At 41.4% G+C, this 13424-nt stretch overlaps 1 long non-coding RNA gene across 1 annotated transcript; it reads left to right on the top strand.

The window, feature by feature from the left end:
- Positions 1–259: 259 nt before the first annotated feature.
- On the top strand, positions 260–11465 carry LOC106725170. Its single transcript, XR_001361039.1, has 3 exons — positions 260–363; positions 2428–2554; positions 11346–11465. It is a non-coding gene; the product is annotated as an uncharacterized LOC106725170 (long non-coding RNA).
- Positions 11466–13424: the final 1959 nt, after the last annotated feature.

The following is a 13424-nucleotide window of genomic DNA, read 5'->3' as shown; positions in this document are numbered from 1 at the left end:
TTCTTAGCCTAGAAGGTGAGGAGGCCACAAGGAGTGGGCTGCCCTGCTTCCCTACAAATGTAAACACACAGTGTAACTGCACATGGACATCAGTCAGCGGCCAAATCAATGCCCAGCCAGCGCTGGTGGCTGTGTCCTGCCACTCTCTGGCTGTGCTATGGTGCTATTGGCTGGGAGGGCTGAAGCCATGCCCCCAAGCACACATAGTATACAAAGGGGCAGGCAGGAAGCCAGAAGCTGAAAGTTGGCGCTGAGGTGGCCTGGCAGTGCTGTGTCCACCATGGAGCTGGACAGGGAGAAGCTGTAGGTGTGACCAGCTTTGGAGTCAGAGGGGCTGCGCTTCCTGCTTCCTGCACGTCACCGGTGAGTCCCTGCGAGCCCGCAGCATGCCAGCCGGGCCGGACGAGGTTTGGGGAGGCCTTTCCCTCCTGGAGCCGTTCTTCCCAGGGTGGCAGCGTCGGCCACTTTTTTTTTCCCAATTTATTTATTTTTATTGGAAAGCAAGCTCTGGGCTTGCGGTTCCTGGGATAGATGGGCTATAGCATGCACCTCCAGGCCTCACTCCCACCCCTCCCCCTCCTCCTGCATTGAGCGTCTGGCCCCTGGTGGTCAGTGCACATCATAGTGACTGGTCGACCAGTTGTTCTGGTTGTTCCGCCATTATGGTCGCTGGGCTTTTATTATATAGGATATTCAAATGTTACATTTAGAGAAGCCTAACTATATTTCTATGTAAAATACTAACTACAGCAAAATGTGTTTTCCAAAAATGCCCACACCAATATTTCCAGACCCACATGATCTTCCAGAAACTTACCACTGCCCACCAACAAGTAGAGTGTTTTTTCCCTCTCCTGGGGAGGGACTTGCCACTAACTCAACAAATAGAATGTAGTAGAAATGATGCCTCGGATTTCCAAGACTCGGTCCCAAAGGGTTATACAGCTTCCTCTGAAGCTTTCCCTTTCCTGGGGCATTCACCCTGGGAACTCAGCCACCATTCTGTAAAGAAGCAAAAGCCACACACACACAAAAAAGCAAAAGCCAGATGGACACACCACATATAGGTGTTTCATTCAACATCTCCAACTGAGATCTCAGACAATAGGCAGCATCAATCACCAGATTTGGAAGTGAATAAGCCACCATATGATTCCAGCCCACAGCCTTCAAGCTGCCCCAGTTAATGCCAAGTGCAGTAGACAGCAGTTATTTCTGCCAAGACCTACCTACATTGCAGATTCATGTGCAAAATAAATGGTTGCTTGTGCCACTATTTTCTTGAGTAATTTGTTACACAGCCATAAAATTAGAACACATTTTTTGGTGGCAGAAGTGAGATATGGTATAGACAAGAAACCTAAAACATTCAACCTTGCCCTAGCCAGTTTGGCTTAGAGGTTAGAGCATCGGCCCACAGACTCTTGGGTTCAATTCCAGTCAAGGGCATGTACCTTAGTTGCAGGCTCGATCCAGGTAGGGATGCTTGCAGGAGGCAACCAATTAATGGGTCTCTCTCACATCAATGCTTCTCTTTCTCTGTCTTCCCCTTCCCCTCCACTCTCTCTAAAAATCAATTGAAAAAATATCCTTGAGTGAGGATTAATAAAACAAAATTAAACAAAAAACCACACACAAACAAAAAAAAACTAAGTAACCTTAAAGAAAGTGTTAGTAAAAGCCTAAAGGATCTTGAGGAGGCCATGAAAGGAAGTCTGATAACCCTTGATAAAGCTTCAGTGAGGGCTTAAAGGAAGGTAAGAAAATGTCATGGGGAGCTGAGGAAAGAAATCCTATTATGTCATGACAGAAATTTTAGCAACACTGGTCTTGCAGAAATGTGGAAAATTGAAGGTGTACTTAATTAGTTGGATGACCTAGCTAAGGACATTTCAGAAAGAACATTAAAAGTGCCTTATGGCTTCTTCCCATTGTCCATGATAAAATAAGACAACAGGGCGATGATTTTTTTTTTTAAAAAAAAGGAAATATAAAAGAGCCAGAACTTGATGGGTTTAAAAATAAAATCATTTCTAATTCCTAGCCTCTCCAGTATTCTCAAATTAAGAGAGAGCTTCATAGCAAAGATTAAACCCAGGGCCAGATCATAAGCGCCTTTGTCAAAACTTCAGAAATACCTAAGGCAATGCCTCAAGAACTATTTTGCTCAAACAAAAGGCCCTCCAAATCTGTTTCACAGATTTGGTTAACCAATAGAACTTTTAAGAATCTAATAAAGTGTTGTCCTTCAGCAGTTTTATAGAAAACCCAATGTAGAGAAGGGCTTTTCTGACAACATTTGTGGGTGTAGCTTTGTCTAGTGGAATGTATTCATAATGCATTGATTCATAAAAAACCCACACAGATTCTAAAATAATTATACCACCTTAGATGGAAAGTAAGACTTAATCAACATTTAGCATGCAGAAAGAAGACTGAGAAAACCATTCAGCTGCAAAATGGGTTACTTTTATGGAAAAGGAAAGAAGATTTGGAGGACATAACCCAGAGCCATGGTGAACCATTACCAGGCAGTAGCACTGCATCTAATCAGGTAAGTGGCAATGTGTTCCCTACTGAATTTCAGAATTTTTATGGATTCCTGTGAGCTTCCCACTTTATTCATTTCAAAGAGAAGGGTCTATAGCAGTTACTCTATACTTGCCCTACCATTATATGTTGTATGTGTGCATGTATGTAAATAAATATGTATTAGATATGGACCTATCTAGCTATTTATACCAAGTTGTTTCTTAAGTTTACAAGTCTTAAGATCAATGGGAACTAAACCAAAGGAGCTTCAGTTGTATGTGAATATGACCTAGGTCATGCACTGTAAGGTCTTAAGGTCTTGCACTGCAAGCCTGAACTTCAGGCCATAATGGGATTAGATTTTGCAGACCCCAGGGAAGAGAGTAGGCTTTTATGCAAATGAGGGGAATATGATTTATTGTAAGCAGAGGGCAGACTATGGCAAAGTGTATTTTCCAAAAATGGCCATAGCAGTATTTCTGGCCCCACATACTCTTTCATAACCTTGCCACTTTCCATCAAGAAGTGAAATCTATTTATCCTCCCTTTGGGTGAACCAGAGAAATGTAGCACTCATATAAAAGTAATTATAAAATATTGTTCTAACACTTAAAAGCAAACCAAAATAAATAAGGACATGTTATGGATAGAAAGACTAGATGTCATAAAAATATTAATTATCCCCAAATTAATCTACAAATTAAAAAACACATAATTGCCATTTTAATAGGCAGGACTTTTCTTGGAACTGTCCAAGCTGATCCTAAAAATTCATGTGCAAGAGGAAACAGCTATAAAAAGACAAGGTAATTAATTGTGAATAAGAATCAAGTAAGATGTAGAAAGAAATATTTGTACTGGCATCTATCAACATTATAAAATTATAGTGATTAGAACATTGTGGACTTAGTACACAGATAGATGGAGAGACCAACAAAACAGACTACAGAATCAGGTGGTATTCTCATGTATATGTGAATACTTGACATGATAGAGGTGGCCACACAGTGCAATGGAGAGATGACTACCTTTCCAAATGGTGCTGGAACATTTGGGTATCCATGAGGAAAATATCAAATCAGATCTCTTCTCCATTCCAGAACCCAATAGTTTAGGTAAAACTATAAAACTTTCAGAATAAATGGAGGATTTCTGAATGACCACAGGATAGGAAAATGATTTCCTAAATAAAACAAACAAAGAGAATTCCAAAATGGCGGTGGAGTAGTGGATGCTACACTGACACACTCCCAGGACCAAACTGGAAATATAACTAACCTAGAGAAAAACCATCCTGAAAAATCAACTGAAGACCAGCTGGAACCCTGATAACCGAGGATGGAAAACAGAGACCGCATAGAGACTGGTAGGAGGCGTGGAGGCACGAAAAGGCTGGCCAGGCTCCCACAGACAGCGGCTGAAGTCCCAGAGGGTATTCTCAGCTGTGGGGGTTCCCACTGAGAACTCTGGGGTCTAATCCTCAAGCTAATCCTCCAGCCCAGAGCACCAGAACTGAGAGGTGCCCGCGTAGCATCTGGCTGTGAAAAGCAGCAGGGTTGCTGACTGCCGGAGAGAGAGATGGCTGGAAATGCAGGCATCCTCTTAAAGGGCCAACGCACAAAATGTTGTGCAGTCACTCACTCATCAGGAGATGAGTGGATGAAAAAGCTGCAGTACATTTACATCATGGAATACTATGCAGCAGTAAAAAAGAAGAATCTCTTACCCTTATGAGACAGCATGGAGGGACCTGAAAGGTATTATGTTAAGCAAAATAAGCCAGTTAGAGAAAGACAGGTATCACATGATCTCACTCATATGTGGAATCTAATGAATAAAATAAACTGAACAAAATAGATCCAGAGACATAGAAGCATGGAACAGACTGTGAAATCTCAGAGGGAAGGCGGGGGTGGATTGGTAGTTGGGAAGAGATCAACCAAAGAACCTGCATGCATATATGCGTAACCAGACAGTAGGGGACACAGACAGTAGGGTGGTGGAGGCCTGGGGTGAGGGTGGGGGGGGAGGGGTGGGGGGGATTGAAGGGGGGTGGGGAGTGGGCTATAAGGGGTCAATGGGGAAAAAAGGGGACATATGTAATACTTTCAACAATAAAGATTTTAAAAAATCACACTAAGCACTAACTGTACAAACAAACAAAAATGGGTAAAGTTGATTACATTAAAATCAGAACTTCCATTCATCCAAGGACACCAAAAACAAGGTGCAAAGAAACTCACCCCCTGGGAGAAAATATTTGCAATGCATACAAACCCACAAAGGTTAGCATTCAAAATATATAAATAACTTCTTCCCATTGCTAGTCATTAGGAAAATGCAAATTAAAACCAGAATGAAATACTATTCACAGACCTCAAATTGGCAAAATATTAATCTGCTAATGTTAAATGTGAGTGAAAATGTGGGGGGAAATTCAAATATGCTGATAGGATTACGAGCTGGTCTGTAAAGAGCCACTTGGCAGTTTGTAATAAAATTGAAGCCGCACATCAGATATAACTCAGCTTTTCAACTTCTAGGCATATATTTTACAAGAAACTTCTGCCCGTACACACAACTAACCATGCCTGGAAATGCTTGTAGAGGCATTGTTTGTTATTTGAAAACAACCTAAATATTTATCAGCTGGGAAATAGAAAAACAATTTGTGGTTTATTCATACCATGGGATGTTCTATAACAGTTAAAATGACTGAACTAAATGGCACATATAGACATGGATGAATCTCTAAATTACAATTTTAAGAAAAAAACCAAGTTGTCAATGATGCAAACAGAATGATTCACTTATAGAAAGCTTTAAAACATGAAAAACAATACCATGCGTTATGATACTGCATGTGTAGTAAAAATGTTAAAACAGCCTTGGGAATGATATAAGCTGAATTCATCTGGGGCAGGAAGAGAATAGAAATAGAGATATTAAGAATTTCAAGCGTATTTGTGATGTTTTACTTCTTTAAAATGAAAAAGGGGTATGTAGCAAGTTGTTAAGATTTCACAAAGTGATGCATGGTGAGCGGGCGCTTGACATGGGGTTCTCTACCCTTTTCTGTTGACGGACTTTTTGAAAAGCTCACTGGAGCCGAGAGCCTCTGAGAGTTCATAGGCTTTGCTGCCTTATTTGTGTACCTAGGAATGTATCTGGTACACAGCCTCTGACGAGAACGTTCTAAGGGTACGTGTGGCGTTCTGTTCAGATTGTTCTCTGAAGTCAGGCCTACACACCATCAGTAACCCTCTTCAGTTTTAAGTAAAATAGCAATCAGGTTGTTCCTTTCCTGGAGAGGGGTTTCTTTTAAATTTATCACCAGAAAAATCTACTCACCACTAGTCCAATCTGCAGAAGGAAGATACGATGTAATCAAATTATCCGAAGACAAGAAAGAAAAGAGCATGGCAGCAGGCCCTCTGTGGTTATCAGGCCATCTTGAACATCAGGTTTCAACTTTCCAGAACGGGAAGGGAGATTGAATCATCAGAGAGGATGATCAAGGCTTGAGTTAGGCTCTGGAAGCTTGGTTACTGAAAACTCTCAGAGGTCTGTCCATCTCCCTGCTTCTGTACCTGGGCTCACCTCGCCGTTCTAAGAGGAAGAGTGAGGTATATCAGGTTTGACTCCCTCGGAATGATAGCAAGCAGATAGCATTGTTTTTGCCTTATTTATGTATTTGCTTATATTTAGGTGGACAGTCATAGATATACTCTGGTTATAGTCCCTAGAAACAGACCCTAAGAAAAGGATTTAGGGAAGAGTACTGTATTTTTCTGTGTATAAGATTCCCCCACGTATAAGATGCCCCCGCTTTTCCAACCCAAAATTAAGAAATCAATATTTTAAACATTTTTCTGGTTTTCCTTAATTTTTTATTTTTTTTGCTGTTGCCATTTTTAAATTTTATTTTATTGTTTTACAAATAGTAGTACATATGTCTCCTTTTTTCCCCATTGACCTTCTATCTATTATTGTTCAAAAGTTTGTAATGGTCTTTATTATCCATGAATGAGTGAGATCATGTGGTATTTTTCCTTCATTGACTGGCTTATTTCACTTAGCATAATGCTCTCCAGCTCCATCCATGCCGTTGCAAATTGTAAGAGTTCCTTCTTTTTTACAGCAGCATAGTATTCCATCGTGTAGATGTACCACAGTTTTCTAATCCATTCATCTACTGATGGGCACTTAGGCTGTTTCCAGATCTTAGCTATGGTGAATTGTGCTGCTATGAACATATGGGTGCACATATCCTTTCTGATTGGTGTTTCTGGTTTCTTGGGATATATTCCTAGAAGTGGGATCACAGGGTCAAATGGGAGTTCCATTTCCAGTTTTTTGAGGAAACTCCATACTGTCTTCCATAGTGGCTGCACCAGTCTGCATTCCCACCAGCAGTGCACAAGTGTTCCTTTTTCTCCACATCCTCTCCAGCACTTGTCGTTTGTTGATTTGTTGATGATAGCCATTCTGACAGGTGTGAGATGGTACCTCATTGTTGTTTTGATTTGCATCTCTCGGATGATTAGTGACTTTGAGCATGTTTTCATATGTCTCTTGGCTTTCTGAATGTCCTCTTTTGAAAGGTGTCTATTTAGATCCTTTGCCCATTTTTTGATTGGATTGTTTATCTTCTTTTTGTTAAGTTGTATGAGTTCCCTATAAATTTTGGAGATTAGGCCCTTATCAGATATGACGTTGGCAAATATGTTTTCCCACGCAGTGGGTTTTCTTGTTGTTTTGTTGATGGTTTCTTTTGCTGTGCAGAAGCTTTTTATTTTGATGTAGTCCCATTTGTTCATTTTCTCTTTAGTTTCAACTGCCCTAGGAGCTGTATCAGTGAAGAAATTGCTTTGGCATATGTCTGAGATTTTGTTGCCTTTGGATTCTTCTAGAATTTTTATGGTTTCCTGTCGTACATTTAAGTCCTTTATCCATTTTGAGTTTATTCTTGTGTATGGTGTAAGTTGGTGGTCTAGTTTCATTTTCTTGCATATATCTGTCCAATTTTCCCAACACCATTTATTGAAGAGACTATCTTGGCTCCATTGTATGTTCTTGCCTCCTTTGTCAAATATTAATTGAGCATATTGGTTCGGGCTAATTTCTGGACTCTCTATTCTATTCCACTGATCTATATGTCTGTTCTTGTGCCAGTACCAGGCAGTTTTGAGAACAGTGGCTTTGTAATACAGCTTGATATCTGGCATTGAGATCCCACCTACTTTGTTCTTTCTCAGGATCGCTGCAGCTATTCGGGGTCTTTTTTTATTCCAGATGAATTTTTGGAGAGTTCGTTCTAGATCTTTGAAGTAGGCCATTGGTATTTTAATGGGAAGTGCGTTGAATTTATAGATTGCTTTGGGTAGTATGGACATTTTAATGATGTTGATTCTACCAATCCAAGAACATGGTATGTTCTTCCATCTCTTTATGTCTTCCTCTATCTCTTTTTTTAACGTCCTGTAGTTTTCTGAGTAGAGGTCTTTTACCTCTTTAGTTAAGTTTATTCCTAGGTATCTTAATTTTTTTGGTGCGATGGTAAATGGGATTGTTTTTATAATCTCTCTTTCTGAAAGTTCACTATTGGTGTATAGAAATGCCTCAGATTTCTTGGGGTTAATTTTGTATCCTGCTACATTGCCAAATTCATGTATTAAGTCTAGTAGTTTTTTGATGGAGTCTCTAGGGTTTTGTATGTATAATATCATGTCGTCTGCAAATAAGGACAGTTTTACTTCCTCTTTTCCAATTTGGATGCCTTTTATTTCTTCTTCTTGTCTAATTGCAATGGCTAATACTTCCAGGACTATGTTGAAGAGGAGTGGTGAGAGTGGGCATCCCTGTCTTGTTCCTGTTCTTAGGGGAAATGGTGTTAGTTTTTGTCCATTGAGTATGATGTTGGCTGTGGGTTTGTCATATATGGCTTTTATTATGTTGAGGTATGATCCTTCTATTCCCACCTTGCTGAGAGTTTTTATCAAAAATGGGTGTTGGATTTTGTCGAATGCTTTTTCTGCATCAATTGATATGACCATGTGGTTTTTTTCTTTCAATTTGTTTATGTGATGTATTACGTTTATTGATTTACGGATGTTGTACCATCCTTGCATTCCTGGGATAAATCCTACTTGGTCATGGTGTATGATCCTTCTGATGTACTGTTGGATCCGATTTGCTAAGATTTTGTTGAGGATTTTGGCATCTATGTTCATGAGGGATATTGGCCTGTAATTCTCTTTCATTGTGTTGTCTTTACCTGGTTTTGGTATTAGGGTGATGCTGGCTTCATAGAATGAGCTTGGAAGTGTTCCTTCCTCCTGAATTTTTTGTAGTAGTCTGAGGAGGATAGGTTTTAGTTCTTCCTTGAAAGTTTGGTAAAACTCCCCTGAGAAGCCATCTGGTCCTGGGCTTTTGTTTGCTGGGAGCTTTTTGATGACTGCTTCAATTTCTTCCATAGTTATTGGCCTATTGAGATTTTTAGATTCTTCCTGATTGAGTTTTGGGATGTTGTATTTTCCTAGGAATTTGTCCATTTCCTCCAGGTTGTCTAGTTTGTTGGAGTAGAGTTGTTCATAGTATTTTTTAACAATCATTTGTATTTCTGTGGGGTCTGTTGTTATTTCGCCTCTATCATTTCTGATTTGGTTTATTTGGGTCCTCTCTCTTTGCTTCTTGGTGAGCCTGGCTAGAGGTTTGTCGATCTTGTTTATCCTTTCAAAGAACCAGCTCTTGGTTTCATTGATTTTCTGTATTGTTTTTTTGGTCTCTATGTCATTTATTTCTGCTCTAATCTTTATTATCTCCTTCCTTCTGCTCACTCTGGGGTTTTCTTGTTGCTCTCTTTCTAATTCTTTGAGTTGTAGAGTTAGATGATTTACTACCATTTTTTCTTGTTTTTTGAGGTAGGCCTGTAGAGCTATAAACTTCCCTCTCAGGACTGCTTTCATTGTGTCCCATAGGTTTTGGATTGTTGTGTTTTCATTGTCATTAGTTTCCAGGATGTTTTTAATTTCTTCTTTGATGTCATTGGTAACCCAATCAATATTTAATAACATGCTATTCAGCTTCCAAGTGTTTGAGTATTTTGGGTTGTTTTTATTGTAGTTTATTTCTAACATTATGCCATCGTGGTCTGAGAAGAAGCTTTTTATGATTTCAATCTTCTTGAATTTGTGGAGACTTTGCTTGTGACCCAATATGTGGTCTATTTTTGAATATGTCCCATGAGCACCTGAGAGGAATGTATATTCCATGGCTTTGGGGTGAAGTGTTCTGAAGATGTCAATTAAGTCCATCTGATCTAGTGAGTCATTTAGGATTGCTGTTTCTTTGCTGATTTTTTGTCTAGAGGACTTATCCAGTGATGTCAGTGGTGTATTAAAGTCCCCTACTATGATTGTATTGTTGTCGATCTCTCCCTTGATATCTTCCAGGAGTTTTTTTTATGTATTTGGGTGCTCTTGCATTGAGTGTATATATGTTTATCAGGGTTATGTCCTCTTGTTGTATCGATCCCTTTAGTATTAGGAAGTGGCCTTTCTTATCTCTTGTTATGGCCTTCACTTTGAGGTCTATTTTGTCTGGTTTTCCTCTTAAGGCCTTCTTATTTTTTTGACATCTTAAGGAATTGTTCTTCCTGTTTCTCTACTGTCTGATTATACACTCAGTAGGAGGAGGTCCAAATTGTCTCTCTGCAGCTCTATTTCCATGCTCTTTTGCATAGCTGATTACATTCAGTTTGAATTTTGCAAAGCGAGACAATCGCTTACCAGTATTTATCTTTTTATTTTTTGACATCTTTATGGGCTCAGAATGCTCCAGTCCCTGTTGCATCTGCACACTCTCCACCTCTACCTTCAATTACAGCATCAGCTGATGTCAGTAACAATAAGGCTCATGATTGGAGTAAGCCTGTTTGACAAGGTACACATCCACGTGGCTCCCTCCTCGGCTGACTTCCGTGTATAAGATGCCCCTTGATTTTCAGTCTAACAATTTTCAAAAAAAAAAATAGTGTCTTATACACAGAAAAATACAGTAGTTTATTTGAAGAGGAAATCCCAGTGAGGGAGAAGGGATGTGAGACAGTGAAGGAGGAAAAGATAATAAAAGGGGCGTTATTATGGGCCATTGGGTCTTAATTTTGCTGGAGACTCTGAGGAACTGTGTAGAACAACCCTTGAAACTGGCCCTACAAAGCACAGGGGAGCAGGAGTAGTTACCCACCATCTCCTTACTATAGGATGTGTTTGGGGAAATTGGTCCTTGTTCTCAGACTGTCCCTCCTGCAAGCTAGCCAAGCAGGCTCCTGTGGTCACAGGAAGCCCTCAGGCCTTGGTCAGAAGCCAGCTGCATGCCAGGGACTGCACACCAGTTCCAGATGCCATCAGCATGGGCTAAGGGATCTGCCAACAGCATCTGACAAGGATATCTGGGACAGAGTACACGGTATCAAGTTTTCCAAAGCCTGGGACAAGCACCACCAGCTGTTCAGGAACCGATTTTAGTTGGTTCTGGTTCATGGCATTAAACAACAAGGAATCAATTGGTGAGACAGTTCTGCCCTTGTCACTTCTGTTCCCACCCTCTGATGACCCCAAGGAGAAGGAAGTCTCACTTTGGTACTAATTGTTATGGGCTGAATTGCGTACTCCCATTCATATGTTGAAGTCCTAGCCCCCAGTATCTCAGAATGTGATTGTATATGGAAATAGGGTCTTTAAAAAGGTAATTATATTAAAATGAGGTCATTAGAGTGGGCCCTAATCCAATATGACTTGTGCCCTTATAAGAGATTTGGACACACACAGGAACAGATGGGACCACGTGAAGACTTAGAGAGAAGATGGCCATCGACCAGCCAAGATAAGCTTCAAAAGGAACCAACCTGCCAACACCTTGATCTTAGACTTGTAGCCTCCAGAATTGTGAAAGAATAAATTTCTGTTGTTTAAGCCACCCAGGCTTTGATATTTTGTTATGCAGCCCTAGGAAACTAATGCCCTAATTATGGCTTTAATACTCTACAACACTTGCTAGCTCCCTGTTGAGCAAAGTCAGCTTCAGGCTCAGAACGTTTACTGAAGACTGCCATTGGCTAAAATGTACTAACATTTGTCCTGTTTTCATGGCATTTATTTTTATAATTACCCTCAAACTATAGCTAGTTTATCATCAGCAGACTACAGCTATTTATTATCAGCAACAATGCAGTTTCCTTTTGAGATAAATGTATTTAATCTTTTAAGCCAACCAATTTAAAGAACAACATTAAGCAAATAATAGAGCCATAAAAGATGGGTGAAGGCTGGGTAATTCTATGAGCCCTAGAACAGCATGTTATGATGGATGGAAAGAGTGTGACCTTGGGCAAGTCACCCAAGCCCTCTGAACTTCAGCTCCCCTAATATCGACCTTACAGGGCAATTCAAATGGGATAATATTTGTCAAGCAACAAGCACTCTGCCCAGAATTTTTTAAAAAATTCTCTCCACTGGGCATTCTCTGTCCCATGAAATATTTAAAAGAAAATACATCTTTTAATTTTTCAACTAGAGATGAAATTCAATATTATGTTAATTTCAAGTATACAGCATCATGGTTAGACACTTATATAACTTACTAGAGGCCCGGTGCACGAAATTCATGCATGGGGGGGCGGTCCCTCAGCCCGGCCGGCATCCCCTCCAATCCGGGCCCTTTGGGGGATGTCCTACTGCCGATTTAGGCGCGATCCCACAACCGGCAGTCGGACATGCCTCTCGAAATCTGGGACCGCTGGCTCCTAACTGCTCGCCTGCCTGCCGGCCTGATCGTCCCTAATCACCTCTGCCTCGGCCCCACACCCGGGACCTAGGATTCCCTCCTCCAGCCAGCCGCAGGCTCTCGGGACCCGGGCTTCCCTCCCTCTGGCTGGCCGCAGGCACCTGGGACCTGGGCCAGCTTCACCTGGGCCACAGCCGCAGGCACCCGGGACTGCGGGGCGGGCAGCTTCTCCTCTTGGGCCGCAGCCGCAGGCGCTGGCACCAAGGACCACTGGTGGGTGGCTTCCCCCCGGGCCCGGCTTGGTCAGGAAGGATGTCTGAATGGTCGTCCAGAAGACGTCCAGTCTAATTAGCATATTACCCTTTTATTAGTATAGATGAAGTGATCCCTCCAATAATTGAAGTCCCCACCTGGCACCACACATAGTTATTACAGTATTACTGACTATATTCGCTGTGCTATACTTTGCATGCCCGTGACTATTCTGTAACTACCAATTTATACTTCTAATTCCTTTACTTTTCTCACCCAGCCCCCAACCCAGGCAACTGTCCTAGAGAAAGCTGCCTCCCCAGCTCTCTCCTTAAAGCCAGACAATTCAGTTCCTCCCTGTGTGTCCCTGGCACTTTTTGAGCTGCTGTCCCTTTGCTGGAGCTTACGTAGAATATTTGTGAGCAAGTGAGTCTGGGCTCTGGCTCTTTAAGAAGTCACCTGGGTCTACAGCAGCTGTCCATCTCACCTTGATGGGATTCTCACTGATTTTCACAGCCAGATGCTGTGGGGACTCTTCCTGGCACTGGTTGTTCAGGCTGGGCCTGGTGTGGGACTGGGACCCTCACTCCTCAGGGGGGACCTCCATAACCAAGATATTCCTCTCAATTCTTTTTTTTAAATGTATCTTTATTGATTTCAGAGAGGAATGGAGAGGGAGAGAGGAGAGAGATGGAAACACCAATGACGAGAGAGAGTCATTGATCGGCTGCCTCCTGCATGCCCCACACTAGGGATTGAGCCTGCAACCCAGTCATGTGCCTTGACCGGGAATTGAACTGTGACCTCCTGGTTCATAGGTTGAGGCTCAATCACTGGGCCACGCCGGCTGGGCT

This window comes from Myotis brandtii, unplaced genomic scaffold (assembly GCF_000412655.1).
Source record: "Myotis brandtii unplaced genomic scaffold, ASM41265v1 scaffold140, whole genome shotgun sequence".
In the NCBI taxonomy this organism is placed as follows: domain Eukaryota; kingdom Metazoa; phylum Chordata; class Mammalia; order Chiroptera; family Vespertilionidae; genus Myotis; species Myotis brandtii.
The sequence above is the reverse complement of the archived record's forward strand: the minus strand, read 5'-3'. Positions and strand labels throughout refer to the sequence as shown.